The 25,870-nt window shown below is 43.2% G+C and overlaps 1 protein-coding gene across 1 annotated transcript in view; it reads right to left on the reverse strand.

Moving 5' to 3' along the window:
• Positions 1–25,210, reverse strand: part of LOC124789840 (serine-rich adhesin for platelets) — a 159,023-nt gene extending 133,813 nt beyond the window's left edge. Inside the window, exon 1 of the mRNA XM_047257342.1 lies at positions 25,122–25,210. The gene's annotated coding sequence lies outside the window, so the exon portion shown is untranslated. The remainder of the gene's footprint in view (positions 1–25,121) is intronic.
• Between the last annotated feature and the right edge of the window lie 660 nt (positions 25,211–25,870).

A 25,870-nucleotide genomic window follows, 5' to 3' on the forward strand; every position in this document is an offset into this window, starting at 1 on the left:
ACTGATAGATTTCAGCTATTATTTACAAGTCAATAACAGTCGCTGCATGCAACACCCTTCTGAGTGGAAGGTAACCTGACTATAGATTCTACTTAAAAATACTTCCCGATTATCCGGGTTTATGTAGACCCGACACCTCAAGGATAACAGAAAAACAAGAATAATCCAAAATACACGTTTCTATCGGAAACTGCTACCGCATTTACAAAACATATTACGTATCACATCTGAAATTCGACTATACTATCTAAACGTTACTGGCTGGAAGTGACATCTCATCTAAAAAGTTCTTTTACGAGGGGCAGGTCTTTTTCTTCGGAAAGCATGTTGGTTTGATTCGTCATTCTTTTGGCTACAAAACCCTATTTTTCAACATAATCTTCGTTCAATGCAACGGCCGTAGCCATCCATGTACTGCTTCCCGCAGAGTATGTCCTTCATTAGGCCAGACATATGGAAGTCGGAAGGTAGGAGATTCGGGCACACACCTTTCAGTACCCCGACTGGTGGACGAGTATATCACCACTACTAACAGAGACGCACAGTTGTGCAGCGAGGTGTTTGATTGTGATACGTCGATTACTTCGAATGAGAGTGTCCGCATGTTCCAACAGTGCAAGGGGCCACAGCTGTGTGCGGCAGCTAGGCACGCGTGAGATAGGACACCTTTTGCGCGACCTTGTTGCGATGATGACAGACGCCTTGCCTAGCTACTGGCTGTATTCTTTCACCACCAGGTCTCCGTAGACATTCTGCAAGCGCCTATGAATACTTGTGATGCTCTGGTTTTCCGCCAAAAGAAACTCAATGACAGATCTCTGTTTAGAGTGCACCTCCATTATAGACGCGTATTTGAGGGCTACATGTAGCGCAGCCACCTATCGGAACTTCATGAAACTGTAGGGGCTGATGACAGTACATTCCACGACGTCGCACAACAAATTCCGCATTTCTTCTACAGAAACTGGCCGAGAAAAAAGGTGTTTTAATACTTATTGAACATCCTTGTAAAACACAATGTACATCGTGCACATGAATCTTGTCCTGCGTACTCTAATAACAGGTGAACGCATTTCAGTGCCTCGGTGTGCGTGAAATGGGTTGTGCTTCTTCGAACTCTTCCTCTACTGAAGTCTTTCATTATCACATCAGCAACGTTTAGCTGCTTATGTTTTTAAACCTCTCAAACGCTTTTTGGAAATAAAATAAATTTTGACTGGTAACTAACCTTTTTCTTGAAACTTCCTGGCAGATTAAAACTGTGTGCCGGGCCGAGACTCGAACTCGGGACCTTTGCCTTTGGCGGGCAAGTGCTCTACCATCTGAGCTACCGAAGCACGACTCACTCCCCGTCCTCGCAGCTTTACTTCTGCTAGTATCTCGTCCCCTACCTTCCAAACTTCACAGAAGTTTCATATCAGCGCACACTCCGCTGCAGAGAGAAAATCTCATTCTGGAAACATCCCTCAGGCTGTGGCTAAGCCATGTCTCCGCAATATCCTTTCTTCTAGGAGTGTTAGCTCTGCAAGGTTCGCAGGAGAGCTTCTGTTTAGTTTGGAAGGTAGGAGACGAGATACTGGCGGAAGTAAAACTGTGAGGACGGGGTGTGAGTCGTGCTTGGGTAGCTCAGGTGGCAGAGCACTTGCCCGCGAAAGGCAAAGGTCCCGAGTTCGAGTCTCGGTCCGGCACACAGTTTTAATCTGCCAGGAAGTTTCATATCAGCGCACACTCCGCTGCAGAGTGAAAATCTCATTCCGGAACCTTTTTCTTGAATCTAGAATACTTCAGCCTACGTGTTTTCATTTTTTTCATATATTGGAAAACCCGCACCCTCATAACCGGAAGTGTCCTGTATATGAGACACGAGCAGTGGGTACAGAGACAGTGCAGTTGCCGTAGCGGGTTATACATAAGTAAGCGATATGCCATTTATTTTTGTACGTCGTTCCGAGGATTTATCTCGACGAAAGTTGACGTGCGTATGACATTACCCGCCCCCCCTCCTCCCTCCACCACTGCTTTGTCAACGGAAACAGCATAACAACATTAACGTACTTTAGCACTACATTTTACATTCCGTGCATTTTATGAGTCGGTGTTCGTTTTTCTGCACCCTCTTGGCCGGCGCGCAACCTCCCGAGCCACTTGCTTCTCATTTGTGCAGCGGCGGCGGCAACCAGTGTCTCTGTAATTGCCGCATACCGGCACGCGACGGCGCTGCCCACGCCGGCTGGGTCAAGGTTCCCATGTCAGCGATTGTTCCGAAAGGCAGATGTCAACCACATTTGCTTAACCGCGCTGAGCCGGCGCACCTTGCCTAAAGACAATGGTACCTGCTTGTTAACTCTCTCTTATTGTTTGCGCTCGTATCTCTTGCGTTAAGAAGCGCAAATGTCTGTCACTATCCTGCTCCTTTTAGTAGTTTGCGAAATACAGTCAATCATTTAAATAGTATCCAGTTTGTCCGCTGCGCTGCCTACTATGTGATGATATTACTACGCTATACAACATACTTCAATGAATTTCCATCACTTAAATCTATTCTATTTTCTGCAACACATATTTGCTCAAATGGAGCAGTTAAGAAACTGATTACACGCGAAATAATTTCGTGCTACTGCCACTCCTCATTTCAGTCATTTAGCTTTCACTTCTTGACAAATCCCAACCTTACATTCTACTCGCAGAATCTGGCAGAAAAAAACATTTTTGATGATGTCAGGAATCAAAAGTCTAGAATATGTAAGGAAGGCAGAAACGTAGAATTTAAGGACAAAATGTACTTGGATAAGATCAAGCCACACGGGAGAACATAGAATGGGGATGTGTTGATATATTAAGCAATGATGAAATACCAACAGTTGCCAAAGGGACTAATAAAAGGATACTGGATCACTGTGTTCGAAACTGATGCTCGACGCGCCAGACGTACAGGGATAATTCAACAAAATAACATGGCTTCAAAGGAGGTAACGCAAAACAATCTCTTATGAAACACGAGCACTCATTAATCTGACTGACTAGAGCTCTTGTATCAAACATAAAGGCGTTTCAAGAAATGATAGCATAATGGCATATTTTTGTGGCTTAATATCATTCAGTAATAGGGGCTCCGTGTTCTCTAGCGACGTATTGTTGCGATTGCGTTAAGTGTCTTATTTTCGTCATTCAGTTTGATACTGCCCTCTGCGACTGCATCTCCTGTGGCAATCTATCACAGAGTACTAGTTAAACCAACGTTCTGAATTATCTGTGCTACATATTTTGCTATATATTTTTCCTATTGATCAAGTCGTCTGCGAAGCTCTTTTATCAACAAAGTTATTCCCAGATGTGTTAACTGTTACGGCGTAAAGTCAGCGACGGCACGCCAGTCGGGAACGACAGAGAAGAGACGCCTGTGAGAATAGGTCAACCAATCGCATGCTGACCGACCTCCCTACAGGACGACAACGCGACAACAGCGGCACCTAGGTGAAGAGGACATAAGCGCCGCGCCCGACTGTTGGCAACACACTTCGATAGCAACCTCAACGTTAGCCACTTCGTTCGCCGCCGCATCGTAGCCTCTATCATTAGATATCTCTACGTAGCACAGACTTGTGTTTGTCTATTCTGAATAGTGATTATTTTGTATTTCGCCCTTTGATTGCGACACATGCATCAAAATATTGTATTTGTCTTGTTGTAATAAAACTCATTAATACGAGTTGTTTGATTGTTTGTCTAGTGAACCGAGAATGCAAGATTCCTAGACACAACATTAACAAGTGTCCTATCATCCTGTTGTTTCTTCTAATTAGTGTTTTCCGTTAATTACTTTTTCGCCTATTCTGCGGAGTATTTCCTCATGTGCACTGCCCAGACACTTTTAAGTGACCACCTGTCAAAAGCCTCAATAACCACCTTTTGCAGTGCGGACCGCTGCGAGATGCTTAGGAAGACAGTCAGTGAGGCTCTGGAAGGTACCGACATAGATGTGGAGTCATGCCGGCTTCAGTGGCGCGTGGACAGCTGCGCTAGGTGTCTCGGTTTGGGAACCATGGCGCGAACAGCGCGACCGAGGTGGCCCCACAGATTCACGATTTGGCTTAAATCAGGAGAGCTTGGTGGCCAGGGGAGTACGGTAAAATCATGTTGCTGCTCACCGAAACACGCACATACACTGCGTGTCGTGTTCCAGGTTGCGTTCTCCTGCTGATAGATGCCATCAAATGGTTCAAATGGCTCTGAGCACTATGCGACTTAACTTCTGAGGTCATCAATCGCCTAGAACTAAGAACTAATTAAACCTAACTAACCTAAGGACATCACACACATCCATGCCCAAGGCAGGATTCGAACCTGCGACCGGAGTGGTCGCTCGGTTCCAGACTGTAGCGCCTAGAACCGCTCGGCCACTCCGGCCGGTATAGATGCCATCGCGCAAGCCAAAAAACAAACTTCATGTAGGTGTGGACAAGGTCCCCAAGGATAAAGGCAGACTTGTCTTGATCCACTGTGAGTTCCATGATGACATCACCTAGGGAATACCACGAAAACATTCTCCACAACACAATGCTCTCTCCTCCTCCGACGATTTCAGACGTTTCAAATGGTTCAAATGGCTCTGAGCACTATGGGACTTAACATCTGAGGTCATCAGTCCCCTAGAACTTAGAACTACTTAAACCTAACTAACCTAAGGACATCACACACATCCATGCCCGAGGCAGGATTGGAACCAGCGACCGTAGCAGTCGCGCGGTTCCGGACTGAAACGCCTAGAAACGCTTGGCTACCGTGTCCGGCAGACGTTTCATGCCGATGAAGCATATAACGTGATTAATCTGGAGAGGCCACCTGTTGCCTCTCAGTGGACGTCCAGTTGTGGAATTGGCTTCAAAATTCCAGCCTTCATTGCCGAAGAACAGCAGTCTGCATTGGTGCTTCAAGCAGACGCCCGCTGCGGAGGCCCATATGCAGCAACGTTCGCTGGAGGCTCGTTGAGGAGACACTGTTGGCAGCCTGTTGGTTCATCTGGGCGGTCGGTTGCTCCAAAGCTGCACATCTGTACATCTGTTCGCCCTCACATATCTCCGCAGCCGTCGTTCACCTCTGTCATCGATGGCCTGTGGTGCACCACACTTGTCGCGGCGCCGGTTTTGCATTGCGCCATTTTGCGAGGCACGGTATACTTTAACCATTGCAGAACGTGAAAAGTTTACAGACTTAGCCGTTTCGGAAGAGGTTTCACTCTTGGCCCTAAAGCAAATGATCATGCCATTTTGGAAGCGCGATAAATCGCTCTATCCCCGCATTGCGACAAAAACTACACTGTTTTCCGCATCGCCCCGACAGGCTTAATATATCCTCCACTACTAGTGCTACCATTTGCCGTCTGTGAGTGGTTACTGCACGCTGACGTCGGACGCAGGCGCTGGTAACGTTAATGTGACTGGACCCTGTATAACTTCACCAGCCCACTTTATCTTCTGTATCCTTCGATTCTCTTCTTTTTCCGTTTTCCCACGGTGCATGATTCAGTTCCAATAGTGCTGTACTGCAGGCGTACATTTTCAGGAATCTCTCTCAAGGTGAGGTCTCTGTTTTGTACTAGTAGACTTCTTTTGGGAAGGAACGCTCTCTTTGCCAGTGCTAGTCAGCTTCTTACATCCTTCTTTCTTCGTCCGTCATGCGTTACTTTGCTTCCAAAGTAGCAGAAGACAGTTTCCTTCACAGTTCCCAGTTTCTATGCTAAGTTTGCCACGAATCTCAGTCTGCTACTCCTTAACACTTTCATCATATTTTGGTTTACTCTCAACCTATATTCTGCGCTCAGTGGTTCCATTAAACAAGTCCTGTAATTCGCCAGTGAATTTTATCGTTAAAACCCCGTTTACGCTGAATTTGAATCTCAGTTGTGAACCTTTCTTTCATTTACTTCAGTGAACAGTAGAAATAACGTTGCATCCCTCTCTTGGGACTTCATAACGAAGCACTTTTCTTGTGGCCTGCCATTATTAATGTTCCCCCTTGGCCCTAGTACATATTATATAAGGGCGATCAAAAAGCTTCCGTTTGAGGACGCTGCTGCAGCGTATTTGCAACCCAACGCGACCCGGTTACTGGTACGTAAGCACCTACATCTACACAAGAGATAAGCGTGGCCTTTGAACGGAAATTTTTTAATCGCCATTTATTAATTACCCCTCTTTCCTTATCGCGTATACCTACTTTTCCTTGGTTTTCAAACGCCGTATACTGCTTTACGTTAGCGATCGTTTTTCATACAAGGGCTGTTTGGAAAAAAAGGAACGACTGGTCTCCCGTCAAATATAAGTGACTGCCGAGAGATATCGCATGATCTCATGTAACCCCACGTAACGTAACTGTCATGCAGTTTCTTCTTCATGACAGTTCTCGACCGCATACTGCAGGAGCAATGAGGACACCCCCGGAGCCTTTGCAGTGGGAAGTGTTTGATCACCCACCGTATAGCTCGGACCTGGCTCCCTCTGATTTTCATCTCTGCTCAAATGAACTGCTGGCTATGAAAACAACTTTTTGGCAGAGACAACGGGCTGCAGTCCAGCGTAGTAAATTGTCGGTAAGCACAGGATGCTGGCTTCTATGACGAGGATATTGAAAAGTTGATCGAACGCTAGGACAGATATCTACGTCGGAGCGGCGACTAGGCAGAGAAGTAGCTGGAAGGCGTAGTTAACTGTTGCAAATAAAATAGTTTTGATTATCACTGTGGTTTCCATTTCGGCGATCGACCGTTCCTTACTTTCGTAAGAGCCCTCGTAGTCAAGGAAGTCGTATGAAACTGTCCTTATTTTTCTTTAGACTTGGTTCAGTATCTCCTGGTGCCTTTACTTTCTTTAGAACCTAACTGATCTTCATTTAGAAGATCTTCAGTTTCCTTTTCGACTATTCTGTATATGATTGTTATGGCAAGAAAATTGGAAGCACGAGCTTTCAAACTAGCTCTCCGATAGTTCTCGCATTTATCCGCTCTTGCTGCCTTCGGATTATGTAAATTATGTTGTTGTTGTGGTCTTCAGTCCTGAGACTGGCTTGATGCAGCTCTCCATGCTACTCTATCCTGTGCAAGCTTCTTCATCTCCCAATACCTACTGCAGCCTACATCCTTCTGAATGTGATTAGTGTATTCATCTCTTGGCGTCCCTCTACGATTTTTACCCTCCACGCTGCCCTCCAGTACTAAATTGGTGATCCCTCGATGTCTCAGAACATGTCCTACCAACCGATCCCTTCTTATAGTCAAGTTGAGCCACAAGCTCCTCTTCTCCCCAATTCTATTCAATACCTCCTCATTAGTTATATGATCTACCCATCTAATCTTCAGCATTCTTCTGTAGCACCACATTTTGAAAGCTTCTATTCTCTTCTTGTCTAAACTATTTATCGTCCACGTTTCACTTCCATACATGGCTACACTCCATACAAATACTTTCAGAAACGACTTCCTGACACTTAAATCTATACTCGATGTTACCAAATTTTTCTTCTTCAGAAACGCTTTCCTTGCCATTGCCAGTCTACATTTTATATCCTCTCTACTTCGACCATCATCAGTTATTTTGCTCCCCAAATAGCAAAACTCCTTTACTACTTTAAGTGTCTCATTTCCTAATCTAATTCCCTGAGCATCACCCGACTTAATTCGGCTTTATTCCACTATCCTCGTTTTTCTTTTGTTGATGTTCATCATATACCCTCCTTTCAAGACACTGTCCATTCCGTTCAACTGCTATTCCACGTCCTTTGCTGTCTCTGACAGAATTACAGTGTCATCGGCGAACCTCAAAGTTTTTATTTCTTCTCCATGTATTTTAATACCTACTCCGAACTTTTCTTTTGTTTACTTTGCTGCTTGCTCAATATACAGATTGAACAACATCGGGGAGAGGCTACAACCCTGTCTCACTCCCTTCCCAACCACTGCTTCCCTTTCATACCCCTCGACTCTTATAACTGCCATCTGCTTTATGTACAAATTGTAAATAGCCTTTCGCCCCCCCCCTTATTTTACCCCTGCCACCTTCAGAATTTGAAAGAGAGTATTCCAGTCATCATTGTTAAAAGCTTTCTCTAAGTCTACAAATGCTAGATACGTAGGTTTGCCTTTCCTTAAGCTATCTTCTAAGATAAGTCGTGAAGTCAGTATTGCCTCACGTGTTCCATCATTTCTACGGAATCCAAACTGATCTTCCCCGAGGTCGGCTTCTACCAGTTTTTTCCATTCGTCTGTAAAGAATTCGCCTTAGTATTTGACAGTTGTGACTTATTAAACTGATAGTTCGGTAATTTTCATATCTGTCAACACCTGCTTTCTTTGGGTTTGGAATTATTATATTCTTCTTGAAGTCTGAGGGTATTTCGCCCGTCTCATACATCTTGCTCACCAAATGGTAAAGCTTTGTCAGGACTGGCATTCCCAAGGCTCTCAGTAGTTCTAATGGAATGTTGTCTACTCCGGGGGCCTTGTTTCGACTTAGATCTTTCAGTGCTCTGTCAAACTCTTCACGCAGTATCATATCTCCCATTTCATCTTCATCTACATCCTCTTCCATTTCCATAATATTGTCCTCAAGTACATCGCCCTTGTGTGGACCCCCTATATACTCCTTCCATGTAAATTATACTCTTCCGCAAATCCGATACTGTGTTTCCAGTGTCATACATTTTGTACGCGAATCTGAATTATGGTTTAGGTGAATGTTCCCTTTGATTTTAGGATTTCTTAAGGAGTGGTGTCTATCCCTTCTGCAACGGTTTTATCTTTTAAGACGTCAGCAGACAGTTCTTCCCCTCCGTAGACGTCTTCAGTGTATTCTTTCCATATATCCGCTCTCTTTCCTCTGTATCTCACAGTAGAAATAGTTAGACCTTTTGACGCCTTTCCCTTCAAATTCATCGAAATTATTCTGATTTCTGTGTCGGCTGAAAATATCCTTCCCACCAGCATTTCGTTATCGATATATTTAAATTTTCCTGCGGGCGTTTTGTTCTAGGTTCCTAGTACCTCGTACTGATTTCATTCCTAAATGATTTATCGATCGATTGAAGTATTTCTTCTGTTGCCTATAGTTTCTTCGGAGCTACCTTGCTTATATCCGCTTTAGTCTGGCCAACTCCTATGACGACACTTTTTAGGAATGTCGATTTCTCCTCAACTGAATTACTTAATATGGTATTGAGTCTCGCAGTATCTACAGCCTCAGAGAACTTCCAACTCAGATCACCAGTTATTCAGTATCCAATTTCCTTGAACGTTGACTCTTCCTGGCGATTAAACTTTAGTCTACTCTTTATCGGTACTAAATTAAGATCTGTGTCTGCAGCTGTCCCTGGATACTTCTTACAATGCAGTATCTGATTGTAGACTCTGTATCATCATGACATAATTCAACTGATACCGTCACATGTTTCCTGGTCTCTTTCGAGTATACTTTTGCTGTGATTTTCTAATAATTTTGTTATAAGTATCTGAAACTGAAGCAAAACTAAAGGACTCTTTCTCCTATGTCACTCGTATTCCATAGCTTTCATTCTTCTGTATCTGTCTTCTGTTTCTTCCCCTACTATTCACCCATCAACCATGATTATTGGATTTTCATCTTCCTTTAATAATCCTGCGATCGTGGACATTCGGTATTATATGTTCATGGAATATATTTAATATGGTATGCAATAAACTTCCCGATTCTGCATGCTATTCATCGAGAGACCTTTGTAATGGTACTGTAACATTTCAGATACTTCAGGTTATGTGATGAAATTTAAGAAGCAATTTACGTAACCTTATTTGTGTGTTAGTGTAAAACAATGTTGCTGTTAAGAATTATAAGTTGCAGTTCCCACAAAGAGAATTTTCCTTGATTATGAAACATGTTCCGACCAATAATGACATTTTTTCAGCGTGGTTTCCAAAAATTATCTCCTAAACGCTGTAGATTTCCTCAACACAGTTTTCAAAAGGACTGGCACAGAACTAAGTCTTACCATTATATTTCTGTTCATCATAAAACGAAGTTGCGCTGCGCCTGAGATTTAAGGGGAACACCACGCCAGGTGGGTTAAAGAGTCGCTCCATGTTTGAAGGGGAAGTTCCAAGGCAGCGCGCTGCAAAATATACGTAAGGTTATCAACCAACACCACGGTCGACTGTGGATGTCAAACACCTGGATAGACCTTTTGTGAAAGGGACAGATTTACTTCTTCACAGAAAAGAAATTTGTTAAGATTATTAATTTATTTGAATTTTCGTCAGTTATAACGTCCATCTGTATTCTTCTTACTTTGCTCGCTCTCCATACTGTAAATAACTCCTAAAAATGCTGCGTTTGGAAATCATTAATTTTTTCCTCGACTATACTTCGTGTGGTAACCGGTCCCTTATTAGTATCTCCACAAGAAGCTCTCAGCAAATAAAGAGAAAATCATAAGCTGATAAGAAAATTCTAGTCAAGAAAACACCGAAATTCTCCTTTCTTCTGCGAAATACAGATAGCTGCAACATATCGTGAGTGAATTACAATTTTCCCCAAAGGTATAACTAACTTCCTTGGTCGTAACGCTACGATGTTTCACTGAGTCTCATCTAAATCAGTCGCTCTTTAACAATTAAAAATATATCACTGTTGTATATAGCTTGCGATCAAAAGTATGTCCTTACTGCCCCTCTTCTCTTCAGATTCAAACTATAGTCCATGTCGTTGTATTAGCAGAGAATTGTTTAAATATTAACCCATAGTTTATTTTCTGACTACAAAATTTTAAAGGGTAAAATGGAAGTCTCTTGCGAAGACTGTATAGAAAACCATTTTTAAAATAAACATTTTCGTTTTTTGTCATGAATTTTCGCATGATGTACACGTAAAACTTATTATGAGTGTAGTTTTGTCAAGAACAGTTTAGGGAGCGGATAGTTTCAGACTCTGGTGTACTGTGAATTAAAACATCTACATAAGAATCAAGCTTGATGGGAACTACGCATTTGTGGTGCAAAAATAGGAAAAGAGAATTCACGTTTGGTTTGTTATACACATAATGCGTTACCTCAGCGCAGCAGCTCTTCAGAAAATTTCAAATGGAGGACTATCTAAATTATCTGATAGATAATCAGACCGTGTAGCATTTTTTCTGGTAAACAACGACGTGAATCTCACGATCTACACATGTTCGGCAGTTTTAAAGAAGTGAAGAACGTGAAGCATTAGGCACGAGTATCTCAGGAGGAGGTGGCTGCACTCTCTATCAAGAAACTCTGTTTACTACAGATTTCCCGGATCGCTTTAACCATCCCGTATTGATTTCTAAATTAAGACGCTACCAAATTGTTCTGTAATAATTAACTGATCCGAACATGTGCTCCGTAACTCGTGATCTTACTCACAACATTGTATTTATAACGCTATATTCACCTGACCCGAATTCTTGTTCCTCCTGCCACCGATCTTCACTAATTCCTACTATATCTAACTTCAGCCTATCCATTTTCCTACTTAAATTTTCTAACGTACCTGCCCGATTAAGGAATCTGACATACCACACTCCGATCCATAGAATGCCAGTTTTTTTCTCCTGATCACGACATCCTCCTGAGTAGTCCCTGCCCGGAGACCTGAATGGGGGACAATTTTATCTCTGGAATATTTTATCCAAGAGGACACTATCATTACTTAACCATACGGTAAAGCTGCATGCCTTTCGGAAAAATTACAGCTGTAATTTCCCCTAGTTTTAAGCCGTTCACAGTACCAATACAGCAAGGCCGTTTTGGTTGATGTTAGAAGGCCAGATCAGTCAATCATCCAGACTGCTGCCCCTGCAAGTACTGAAAAGCCTGCTGCTCCTCTTCAGGAACCATACTTTTGTGCACCCTCTCAACAGATGCCCGTCCATTGTGGTTGGACCAACGGTACGGCTATCTGTATCGCTGGGGAACGCAAGCCTCCACACCAACGCCATGGTTCATGGTTCATGGGGGAGGACCTGTACATATATTACATTTTTAATTATTTAAGAATTATATATAGTGGCCCATTAAGTCTTTCACAGCAGATGGATAAAAGCCGCGCCTCCTCGCTCACACCACGAGAAGCGGCCCTGTGGCTACAACACTGTACACGCATTCTGTTTTGTGGTTCCTGTGCTTTTCGTAGACCGCATCAGTTGAATGCTGCCAGGATTCCTTCAAAATTGGAGCGATCACTTCCTTCCCTTGTCCTTGTGGAACTGAGCTAGAAATGACCCCGAGATGTAGTAGCCGTTAACGTACAATGTTTCTTTTAATTTCCTCTCTCATTTTCCGCGAGTCATTATCTTTGTAATTTATCATCAAATGCTGGCTTATTGTACGCTTCTATCTTTATCTTTCTCTACCTTCTAAGCAGTATTAATGTCTACTGGCAGTTTTACTTACATTTCTGCTTTGTTTCGTACCACATCATTAAACTCTTGTAAAAGTGTCAAAAGAAAGTAGAAAATTACTCATTTAATTACGGCCATATATGTATACATGAATATGCAGTAGACTATGCCTGCATATCTACCCGAACGCCGCGAGTGAGTTTTGTGATCCACAGTCTGTGCATTAAGAACCGCATCATTAGAATGGCGACGAGTCGCACGTAATTATCGCGTGTTAATTCCGGTCGTCGCTTGCTCAGCTCTAATGAGGTAACTTTATAGCCCGGTGCCATTAATTCGCGCACCGGCTTTCGTGTTACAGGACGTGGTGATGGCGTATCCTCGCCCCAGGAATTAGTGCTCGCTCACCGCTGTCAGGCACTTTGCAGGTCACTGACTGACTGCCTCGTAACTGGCTCCGCAGAGGGTGATTTCCGCACCGAGCAGCCTGTCCCTGGGCAGCGCCGTGAATGGGCTTCCGGATTGCGACACCTCGGCCGCCTGTCACTCTCTTGTCCTTTCAGGCCGCATCCCAGCGTTGCTTCACCGCTTCCAACCTCGATTTTTCTCGGTTTTGAACGCACAACAACACTACCTAGTGGTTTTCTTTCCAAAGGTGTTTCAGTGGTCGAACATTCAGATCTTCAGCATAGAAATTTGCACATGTGGCAGAACTGTTGTTCCTGAAACTTTTAACCGCATCTACACGTCAACGAAAGTTTTGCTTCACCCCTTAATTTCGAAATTCATGGCACAGAAAAGAAAAATGGCTCTCATGCATGCATATATTTACCTGCAATGTGCGTAGAACACAAATTAAAGAAACATTTGTGTAACGACAAAATCGTTGGTTTTCCATGAGCGTTTTTTCACAGCACTTAGTAACTTCCATACGTGGTGGAACGTACACTTGCTTGGATTCAGGCTTGAATCCGTCGTGGCATACCATCGTTGTCCAAACTGCCCCACTCTTCAGTGACGATTCTGCGTAAAACGTTTAGATTCAGGGGTCGTTGATGACGTTCAGAAACAGCTCGTTTCAATCACTCCCACACAAGTTCGACAGGATTCGCCCCCCAAGAGCAAACAAGTCACTCCATTTTGGTGATCCTAGCATGCTACAGGAACGTGTTCGAGCAGGACGCTCAGCAAGCACGTTACCATCCAGCAAATTGTTGGCAAAATGTTAGCGGTACGGTCCCGCTATTGGGTGCAGAATGTCATCCCTGTGTATCAACGAGATTGCCCTCGACAACCACGAGAGATTTACGATAACCCCATGCAATGTCACCCCAGAACAGCGCTCCACCATCACCTTTTTCTGTTATTGTCTCCAACGCGTGCCTGCGAGGATCAGTGTGCAAACAGATTCGCGTTTCATATCTAAACAACAGCCGACATCAATACTAGGGCGTGAATTCTACATAACTTCTTGTACATCTGTAACGGAGTCCACAGTGTTGTGGTGTACGACGTGGTGCTCGCCATGGTCGTCAGGCGATTTCTAGCGTTCAATCGTCTCCTAACAGATTATCTGTAGCCTCTTCGAACGATGAATTCAGTTGTCGAGTACTCAGCCAACGATTGCTTGGACTCAAGAGTCATAAACATCGATCATCCTGGGGACCTCTCGAATGTGGACGTCCTGTATGGTGTAAGTCCTCAACAATACCTGTCAAGTGGACCACACTGCACCGCAACACTTCGACGCCACTGCACACGTCGACCTGTTTCCCTGACTGAAAAGCCATCTGTGCGTAACGTGACGATGCAGACCTGACCATTGGTTGCGACTGTCGTTCGTAGGGTGATGGATGTTCATTCACTTGTTCCACAGACGTCTCTAATGCGTCTCTACTGGTGTTTACATTTCTACTGAAATCCTGCAATCCACTCAATAGCAATACACTCGCACGACGTATCGGGATGATGCAACGCTTTTCGTGATGTGTGTATACTGGCAGTTGACAGATGTTTCGTTCTTCTGCCGATATATTATCGCCTGCTTCTTTATTCGTATGGTTTCCAGATGGCTCGCGGTGCTCGATTTTATTCACCCAGAATGGGGGAGATTGGTTCAACTCAGAAATCGACCATTCTGATTCCATTTTCACGGGGTTCCCCAACTCGCACCAGGACATGTCCCTATTGTCTTTGTCTCAGCCCATTCATTCCGTGAATTACTCCAGTGCTTCGTTACTAATGATCTCAATGCCGATGAATTCTTACGAACAAAAAGTGTAGTAAAGCGACAGAAGTACACTTCAAGATAAAACAGGCGTAACTCGATATTCAATATATGAAACAACAGGTATTGTTTAGAGTATATCGTACACTTGAAAATGGCCTGGGTGTCGAGCAGGTCGAGACAAACACGTTTTTATGTAATCGCATCTGCTATTTAATCAGATAGCGTACATAATTTATATCTCCTTAAAAATCATCCGCATTTTGTGGCCGAATGTAATATCTTTCTTAAATGTGGCTGTTGTTTTCTGTTCCTGATGGTATCACCATCAGTAGCCAGGCACAGCAGCATTTTGTATACAGATACCAACATGTTACATGTAACGAAGCTCAGTCAAGGTGCTAGCTCTGAAACGAGTTTATAACCTTAAGAAAAATGTTAAGAGAAAGACCGCTGTGGACCAGAAAGGAGGAAATTGCTCTTTATTCGGACTTTAAGATAACCTTCAAATCTTATTGGCGAAAATCGTTTCGTAGTATTCAACGGTTAGCCGTTCACATTGCTTCACCTGTGAAGCTGTTTTCTCCTGCTTTAAAAGTTTATCATTACGCAGACTTCGTATCACTCACAGACCCTAAATCATAACTGAATGTTTGCTCATTAGCTATTAATCGACGTCAGAGACAAATCGCGCATTTCATTCAGCAGGCGCACCTAATTTCTACTCTTTAGGCTTTGATTTTCTTCGAATGTGGGCAGTAGCAATAGACAAGAGAAAGAACTAGCTGTTAATTAACCCGCTACATGTAGAATGCGCAATTTCATTCCAAAATCAGGCTCATTTAATCTTGTTTCGCAGTTGAGTTGGAATAACGGAACATATGGCCTGCTCAAAGTTTTCTATCTGCAGCATTATATCTTGTGATAAGTCAAACATTTTCCCTGGATTTCATATTATATTGTGGTCAGCAGCAGGAAATTCAAAAACATGTAATGAATGAATGAAACACACGGTGACTGGGGTGGTGTGGAAATAGAAAACTCGGTTTTTGTTCCAACGCGAATGGAATGTAGACCAGGAATCTGTGTTCTTTATTTACATTCATAGGGTTTTACCAAAATCATCAAGAACTTTATCGCCGTATTTTTCCTAGAAAGCTATGACAGCCATTCCCTTTAAACTGGACGGAAGGAAAGTCGGTGAAGGTGTGACGCGTCGTCGACGGCGCGATCGTTACAGACGTGGTTCAAACATATGTTGGCCCTGAATGGATAGCCATACGTATCATTGCCTGTTGAACGATTTGCTCAAGCGCTTCCGCCAAATGATTAAGAGAAATCACAGATAACCTTAACCACTGCGGACGGACGGGGATTTGAATCATACACATTGCTCAGTGTCTTTACTAGTTCGGCACCTCATTCGTTCGTTAAGTAGGGGAACTACAATGTCTATAACTGTGTTTCTATCGAGAATGATATATGCTAATAAAACATGAGGGGACTGTAATTGTCACCCACCCGTTAGTGTCATATTTGCTTAGATCGACTTTAACACTTTGTTACCATAACTTTTTACAGTGTCAGGTAACTATAACGCTGTTTTATATTTACAGATTGTAGTTAATCAGCAGATATATTTAGTGAAACGTATATCGCGGCTTAGATCGAATTTCATCCACCAGCGAACTACATTGTCAACGAGACAATCGCTATAGTATTCTTGTCAGTAGTTGAGGACGCTGTGTCTCCGTGAGGCAGGCAACACAACATTAGTAGCCAATCCAGCTGACGAAAAAAAAACCTGGGTCGTCTGTTGCTGACTGCCTATTTCGTGCAATGGCAGTTCTCATAAGCACCGCTTTCACAGTGAACTATGGAAAGTGGTGTCAGCCAAGGCGTGAGACTGACGTCAGCCACCTTGCTCCGGTACAAACATTCCGAGAGAGAATTTCCGTTTTGATGGCCACAGAGATGCTGGTGACATCGTCTCCTACACAAGAAATGTGCGGTGCCCAATGTACGCGGAATGTGAAGTTGTTCTTATAGCTCTGAATCGTTATTGCATTTCTTTGTTCCGTCAGCTGTAATACTAAACAAAGAATCTAACACAGCATGCATGTTATGGAGCCTCTCAGGGTATAGTATTACAGACAGTTTCTGTTCGTTGTGAAAGAGGTAGTTATACGGTAGTAGTCGTGATGCATTTGTTGTGTCTGCCACGCATAAACCATTTTCATGTCTTGTGGTAGGATCTACGTTATGGCCAAATTATGTCATAATAAAGTTTTCGTTGCAAACTGGGGGTAGCTTTCTTCAAAAAGGGGGCTATCTGACTAGGAAACATCACCAGTACTACACAGTTACCTGATCTTCTTACAGACAGCAAAGCGTAATAATTTCCTCCACTGTAATTGTCAGTTCACAACGATGGTCATCGCTTACCTCTCCTAAAAGACTGTTTATTCCGGAACATGAAAGCAATTATCTAGTAGCCCTTCTGAAAGTGCAAATGGAAATAGCTTCCTTTTCCTTCCTTGATTTTGCTACGCATGTAATTAAAACGAATGTTTGTGTACTTTGTTATGTATTCCGTTTCCTTATGTAGATGGAGCGAAATAAAGGTAAAAGATAGGACGGAGGTTCAGAGCCTATTCCTCTGGGAAAGCATCAGGTGGATGGTCCAGTCCTCTATTCGACAGATGGAAACCGTAAAGCTCCGATTACTCTACAAAAGAGAAACGGAAATAGTCACAAGCATCTACAGACTGATGTCATACTTGGCTTCTAAAGTATCCAACGTCCACGAAGACACTTTAAGAGTTTACGAACAAAGGACAGTACCAAGCTGCGCGGTCTTGTTATCATTTCACTTGCTATTTTGTCTTATAGCCTATTCTGATTACTCAGCCAAATAACAATTAGCGAAGTTTTTTACACCACCTGTCGTGGAATGAAGCTGACCAGCTAGCGATCACTCCGACGGATTACATAACAGCTAGCCAACTTAGTAATCTATTCCTGTTGCGAATGTGCATTAAAATTTCTAATTCCTTTGTTGTTTGAGTAAATACTTAAGTGTCCGACTGAGGTGTTACTGAATAGACCCTGCTCGATTTCTTACGTTGCCGAACACTCACTGTCTTCTTTCCATTCGGGGCAAAAATTTTTCGTCGGATTTTCGACGTGTCTGTGTTTCATCTACAACGCTACCGAAGTCGATTTTTAGTGTCATGGCGCAGACTCCCGTCGCCGTTCCTCGAATGATAGACTGGAAGTTGTCTATGGTTTGTGTAAGGAACCTTTCAGGATTCAACACACCAGTTCATAGTGAACGAATCAGTCTGTGGGTAGAAACTGAGGTCAAGACTTCCTCGCATTTAAGCAGTGTTGTTCATAAGGAAACTAAGTCTAGTTATTTAGTGACGCCCAGTAAATTTGGAAAAGATTGATTGAGTTTGTCTATACTCGTTTTGCTGGATCAATTGTGTTGATCTCCGATGGAATAAGATACCGCATAGCTTAAGACGAGGACTTGTATTCGGGGATACTACAGTTTGAATACTCGTCCAACGATGCTTATTTGGATTTTCCGCTGTGGTTAAAAGTCCGCTTGAACTCTAAGTTCTCCCGTAACTAACGGCGTACGTCATCTCAAAGTTCTTAGAAAAACAAAACCGTGCTACTTCTAATAGCAACGTGCCTGGAAAGGCACTGCGGTGTTCAAAACAACCGTCGGGCTCAGGACAGCTTTAGGATCGGACAGTTTTCCCTTAGTTCAGTGAAATTATGGATCGAATAGCTTCCACACGCCTAATTACTCACCAACGACACGGTACTGAACAGGTCTCAACGCCGCCTGTTTATCAGGGCGTTCTTCAGTTGTTCATTCTCATTCCACCCTCCGTTTTAGTCATTTCTTTTTCAACATAGCTGGTTAGAAATGGTTAAAATTGCTCTAAGCACTATGGGACTTAACATCTGAGGTCATCAGTCCCCTAGAACTTAGAACTACTTAAACCTAACTAACCTAAGGACATCACACACATCCATGGCTGAGGCAGGATTCGAACCTGCGACCATAGCGGTAGCGCGGTTCCAGACTGAAGCGCCTAGAACCGATCGGCCACACCGGCCGGCACAGCTGGTTAGAAAGACACGACGTATGCCTTTTTTAGTTCTTATATGAGACGCCAATGGATTGGGAATAATAATACCCCTGAATATACAACTTCCATAGCCGAAGGAGTTGTGTCATGTTGTGAAGACTGACTGCAGCAGTGAGGACATCGTTTTCACGTTTGTTTTATGCAGCAGTGGCTGCCGTTAGATATGCGTCGATACGCTGGATTCTGCCCAATTATTCCACTGTTCTCAGTATTCACAGAACTATTTTGTTTCTTCGGCTGCGACTTCTCTAAGAAGCACAATGGAGACTCCAAGAAAATATCTTAAATCATTCTACTCAAATAGTGTTTTCTCTTGCTTCCATTCTAACCCCTCTTTGTTGCTGCTGCAGGGTAGGCATTGCAACAAGATATTTTTGTTAACTCGTTCTCACTTTGTGAAGCATTTTCCAGTGCATTCTCCACAGCAACTCTTGACCAACAACTCAGCCGCGTCTGAAACAAACACTCGCTCGCTTGCTTATTGTTAGGAGAGGTACATCATTCGTCACTAGAGTAAATTTCTGGACACTGTTAACCAGCCGAAAGGAGCTTGACATCAGTGTGGACAAACACCAGCATTCCTTCCTTCCATCTTAATTTGCAGCAGGTTTTGTAATTTCTGCGACCATATGCTAGAGACTGGTCACAGGACGAACTACGGTAAGGATGACACACTCTTTTGTCGAACTTGTTTATTCTCGCTTGCAGGAGCGCCGTGTATCTCAGACGAGACTTAAAGGGATAGTGCCACACAGCTTCCTAGGTCAGGCCTGAAGATGCTCACGTGTCCTCACTGCTTCCATTCTACTACATATAGGATTAACACAGCAATATGATGCGAGTGCGTTGACGTGGCCGCTACGAATGGTGTGGCGAAAGCACGGCGCCGGAAGCGCCCTTGGACTCGCGCGAGTCATCAGCTGCGCCGGCAAACGTGGACGGCTGTCTTGGCCGCCGCAGCATTATGCAATGGAGCCTGCTTCACGGGCGGCGTGGGGACCGGCGTACGGTAGCGTGTGTTCCTGCGGACCCACCGCCGGGCCGTTTTGTAACCGTGGCAGCCGAAGGCTGACGCTGGGCTGCGTCTGGGCAGTGTCTTGGGTGACTCTCGCGCCGACGGCTTGTAAACTTTTGCCGTCGCGGAACTTCACCTATGAGGAGGTGTGGTAATTCCAACAAAATACCTAACAAATTGCTTTGGTAGAGTCTCAAATGCACAGTACAAACGCACAAGTTTAATAATGTACAGGACGTCGTTCACTTTGGCGCAAGGCGTGTCATAAAAGCAATACCATTTGAGAAAATATGTCTCAAGAACATTTTTGGCTTCAACATAGAGGAAATGGAAATAGTTCGAGCTTGTGTCCTCTTTATCTTTTTACAAACACTTTTCTTTTCTGTTGAATTCTAAGTACTTCAGGTGATGAAAACAGGTGCCAAATGTTGCTGTTCGAAATGCCGCTGCATCCTGTTTACTGTGGATGAAGTATAGTAAATGGAAGCAAATAGAAAATGATATAATACATGTAGCGTACGTGGAAGTCGTCGTTCCTATACTTGTTCAGTGACACTACGCTTAAACGATCACGCAGAGCTTGAGGAATACGTCATTTCTGTGCGGCAGATCCCGGCGGAGGTTCGAGTCCTCCCTCGGGCATGGGTGTGTGAGTTTGTCCTTAGGATAATTTAGGTAAAGTAGTGTGTAAGCTTAGGGACTGATGACCTTAGCAGTTAAGTCCCATAAGATTTCACACACATTTGAACATTTGAATACGTCATTTATCGCCAGCTGAAAATTTACAACAGCAGTAGTAGAACATTGACAGGATACTCTTACGAACAATGCAAAACACTGCAGCTCACGCGATACCCACTTATTAGTCTTTTACTTTCGAAATATGTAGAATGTATGTTACGGTCAGGAGATAGCAAGATTCTATGGCCGCCAATACTCGCTGCTTCTTTTAGGATGGGAGTGTAGCCTTCTGCTACGGACGCGATCTAGCAAAAAAAGTGGTCAGTGCAATGCTAAACAGAATTAGAACCCAACACAGCAGATGGGCATATTTTTTATACAAATGGTGTAAGCAACCATCCCCACTTTCTGATAGCGGAGAACCACAGGCTATCAGACAGAGCACAGAAAAAAGTCCCACAAGATAATATCATGGTAGGCCAGAAGACTTCCTGCAGATCACTCGAAAATCGATATATTATATAAGTGCACTAGATATTTGCGTATAAGATTGTATATTGTATATATTATGCTCTACATGTTATATATTTTTATGTGTCAGAAAGCCATACGTTAAATAAGTAAATAAATAAATTATTGTACTCTGCTTAATTTACTCTAGGCATCTTAACATGTGACCTTGGAGTACTGTGTGGAAGCGACAGTTGTAAAGTGTTTAAACTGACTAGCCTCTTTAGCTATCTACAATATTGTCAACAGCTTGATCGAGAACTTAAAAAAACAATCCTTTTTAACAAACAATAAATCACTTAGAGACGCGAGGATACGGTGGTAAAAGTTAACTATTCTTTTTTTACTGGCCGCTTTCGAAGGCAAAGTGTTTTGTGGATTCGACAAAGGAAACTGGTACCAACTGTTGTTTATAAAGGCCGAACTTCATTGTCTTAGGTCGCAGGACTGAGAAATTTGCAAGATGTTGTATTTCTAAATATTTCTTTTGTCTTTCAATTAATTTATGGCAAAACGCGTGAACCATGGGCAATGTTTTTCTAACGGTCAGCGCCTCTGTGAAATGAATAAGAAGCCTGTTCTTTGTACGTCATTTTCGAGACGATCACGTTTCTTTTAAAACTGATGGCTTCATTGTATGTTAATGTGCAAGTTCTTCGAAGCAAAGATAAAGCCGAAATCAGTTTCTGAGTACAATGTGTTGAGGCTTCAGATATAAGAAGCTTCAAACACGGGGTCAATTTGCACCTGTCAGTCTAAAGGAATTCCACTTTCACTTGAAAATCCTACTTTGGAAAATGACTTTCCCCTAAGGGTGTTATTTGCGTTGCTCGGAGAGAATACAGTCGTTCACAACAGAGTACAAAATTTTTATAAATTATTTTTACAGGTAGGTGACTCATCAAGATCGAAACCCTCTCACGTTAAATTAAATTTCTTCTTTAATGGTGCAAAGTTTCAACTTATATCATGCTTTGAGAACACTAAGGGACACTTACAGCTGTTCAGAAAGCGACTACGATATTTCTGATGCTGTTCTGTGCAGCATGTTTAAACTAGGCGTAGCTGAATTCAGAGTGAGTTGCTACTTGATTCTGTCCTCAAAAGAAATAGGCATAACAGGGGATTCTGAAACAGTTTTTACTTACCCTCGAAAGCAAAACTTGGCACCCTCTTAAGACTGTTTTCGACCATTAATCCCACGAAACTGCCCACCAACATTTAGTTTTAAAAGAGCTTCGCCTTCACTAACAGCTAGAGAGACATTCTTTTTCGCTCTTTACAAGTCTCCTGAAATGAGGGTACCTGAACATGAGAGGCTACTTGTCCTTGCGTATGACGTAAGTTGTGGGACCGCAAATACGGACAGTCTAAAACTAAGCACCCACGTATTCAGCGAAAATGTGTCATCCTCTCTGAGGGACTGCGTGACGCTGTCCCATGTATGACTTTCCAGTATGTTAAGTAACACAGAGACTGGCAATTCGTAGCAATGAAGTTTCTTAAGCTTGTAATGGCCTGATCGTGAAGACATTCATCGGACGGAGAAGTGCATTTAGGATTGCTAAAAACATGTGTCCAAGGCCAGTTGGGTTTCGCAGTCTTGAAATGCAACAACGCATCTGTTTAGAGATTTTAGAATCTGACAAGCGAAACACAAACGTGCACGCTGTTATTCTTATTCGGGCAACACCGAAAAATGCTACTATTTAATCCATTTCAACAGAATTGAGACGGAAATCGTAAAACGATGAGTGATGCCTACACAACGTTATAATGAAAAGCCATTTCTAATATCTTTTGTTGCCTTTGACCTAAAATTGCTGAAGATTACTTTACCTCGTGGCACGTCAAATCGATCATATACTAAGGTTTGTTTTCAGCATGAATATATTTAGTACCGTATTTGAGCTTTCTCGAAAATGAGAAAGTGTTGACAGCCACAAAAATAGATGAATATCGAAAGGCGTAGGTCATATGGTGTTATGTTTTATTTTGGACGAGTCCCTTCTTATAAATTTCTTGAAATGTTTGTAGCTCTCGTTCACTCCCAGGCAGAACCAGAAGATTATTTCTGTTCTTCAAAAGTGTGGTTCAAATGGCTCTGAGCACTATGGGACTTAACTTCTGAGGTCATCAGTCCCCTAGAACTTAGAACTACTTAAACCTAACTAACCTAAGGATATCACACACATCCATGCCCGAGGCAGGATTTGAACCTGCGACCGTAGCAGTCGCGCGGTTGCAGACTGTAACGCCTAGAACCGCCGGCCACACCGGCCGGCTTCTGTTGTTCCCTCATTGCTTCAGGTACAAATGAATATAACTGTATATCTTAGATAGGCTGTGGTGTTGAGACCAATGTAAATGAAAGGTCAGTATCTCTGATAGATGGTTGACGCAACCACATGATGAATTTACTTTGGTAAAAACTAAAAAAAAATAAGCGAAACCATTTTAGTAATATCCGAGTTAAAGGATATTTCGGAATGTTGGTGTTGTGAGCTATACGATCGAAAGTGGAAAAGAGTTACAGAAAGATATTTCACATTGTGTTGGATTTTCGAAACGAAATTTCTTCATACACTGAAAAAATTCGTCGAATGACAATTGTCGCTACAGTTATTAATACAGCACCTTTTACACGTTGCTCATTTAACAGAGGACGTTCTTGGATACCATAAAACACCATCATAGAAGGTCACCCCTTGGTCCTTTTCATTAGTACTCGTCAATATTCGGGTCATTTGCAGTATTCGGGTCATTTGAAAGTAAACCGTAAAATAGTATATCTCTTAATAAATGTGTAAGTTCAAAAGAGCCTCGTTTCAGTAGGAGGATATGCCTTATACGGTCAAAGTGTTACTTCAGCAACAACAAATGATAAGAAGTGACCGTAAACAACAAACCACGAATACATCAAGGCATACTTTGTCAGCTTCTTTCATCAAGCGCTATGATGCTTCATAAAAGAGTGGCAATGCGTAATGAAAATCTGTATGACCTTCAGTCTTCGAGTCATTAATTCCCAGCAATAATGTAACAATATGATAAAAATTACGTCACAATTCGTAGTCACCTGTCGTTATCGACGCAATTTATCAAACTAAGACGTCACTTACAAAGTAAAGTTCATAGACATGCCACGAGATCTTCTCAGTTTTCAGCAATGTAACAATGCAAAGATGTCCGTCATAACTATTCCTTTCCATAGGATTCTAATTTCGGCTACAAGAAACTGATGCACGTACAGCTTGGCACATGATGCAATTCTGAATGGCGAATTCTTTCACCGAAACTGAGGGACTAAGCAAACAGAGAGCCTGAAGTGACTTAGTCCTTATATTAAGTGATCTCTCAGAAGTCTTACAAAACCGCGACAGAAAACAGGTTAGTCATGTTGCTGCCACCGTCGATTCATGGCTAAATTTATTGGTTATTCTAAGATAACAGAAAACTAGTGCTTTGTACGTCGTTTTGATCGAAGTCTTTAAATTAGAGCAATAGCTTGGATGATTAATGACTGGGAAGGAACTCTGACATAGCCTTTCTAAAGAAATAGTTCTAATGTTCTGCTGAAATGATTTTGGTATTCAAGGTAGCCGGACGAGGCTTTAAACCACGCTTCTCCTGTATAATCGTCGACTGCGTTAAACGCTACGCGACTGCGCTCGGTTTGTCCGTCAGATGAGAACAGCTCGATGGCACCTGTTGGTTAAAAAATATCGAAGTGAAGTCCCGTAGTACGAGGACTTTCATGCACGACGGTAACTATAATGCGGCTTTCTGAATTATAACTCGTAGGAAAAGTACATTCCTCGTCTACCGCGTATTTCGAAAGCTCTATGTGAAACTTGCAAGTTAATTCTGGGCAACAGACATATTTGAGTTGGAACTTGTCAAATAAGAAGACATAATGAAAGATCAGATTCGTGCCAGTCGGTAGGCTATGATTAGCTCCCACAGTATCATATGTATTACTTTGCGATAGCATAAACATTTCAGCTGAAGAGTGCAAACTCAAACGGAAGGTGCCGCTTGTTGCAGGCGAAAATTGACTGTAACCTGGAAAAGTAATCGGCTCTGCTTGTGAATCTCCAGAGTATCACGGCCTAGTTACGCGTGCTGTACTCACCGTCTTCGGAAGGATGGCCGTGTTGTGGTCGTGCGCTGCGTGACTGCTCTCCTGTGAACAGCGTCGGCGTCGTCGAGCAACTGAGGCGGAGAGCGACGAGTAGCGCGCCTAGTAGCCGAGTCGCGGCGCGGCTCCGGCGGCGCGCATGCGCCCTGGGCGCAGTGCGTCCTCCGCCGCGATTGGGGTGTCGCGGGGTGGGGGTGCTGCGGCTCTCGAACTTGACACTGAGTGCAGGTGCTCACGCGGGCTCCGGCAGCCGCCGCCGCTGGGGTGACTCCCAGGCGCGGCCGCCAGAATTAATAGAGGCCGGCGCGAAGAATGGCCAACCTCCACGGCACCTCCTGGCCTTTCTCCGTGTCCTCACTGTTCAGCACGACATGCATTCTACACATCTTTGCCTTCCGTTATTGAACACGCGAAGAATCACTGACACCGTCCTTCAGCCTCCATGCAAACTCCAATCTTTCTGTTTTTATCTTCGTGTACGAGCAAGCAATATATTAGTTGACTCCTCTAGAAACGTACGGCTTTAACATTAAACCACACAGCGAAGGCAATACCTCTCATGCAGCGTCTACTACTGGAGTTGGCTGAGCATCTCACTGATACTTTCACTTTTATTAAACGAACCTGTCACGAAACGGGGTGCTCTTCTATGGTCTTTCGTTTTTCCTCCGTCACTCTTATCTGGTATGGATCCCAGACTGACATGCGATATTCAAATATTGGTCGAACAGGAGTTCTGTGAA

The sequence above is a fragment of the Schistocerca piceifrons genome, chromosome 1, assembly GCF_021461385.2.
Source record: "Schistocerca piceifrons isolate TAMUIC-IGC-003096 chromosome 1, iqSchPice1.1, whole genome shotgun sequence".
In the NCBI taxonomy this organism is placed as follows: Eukaryota; Metazoa; Arthropoda; class Insecta; order Orthoptera; family Acrididae; genus Schistocerca; species Schistocerca piceifrons.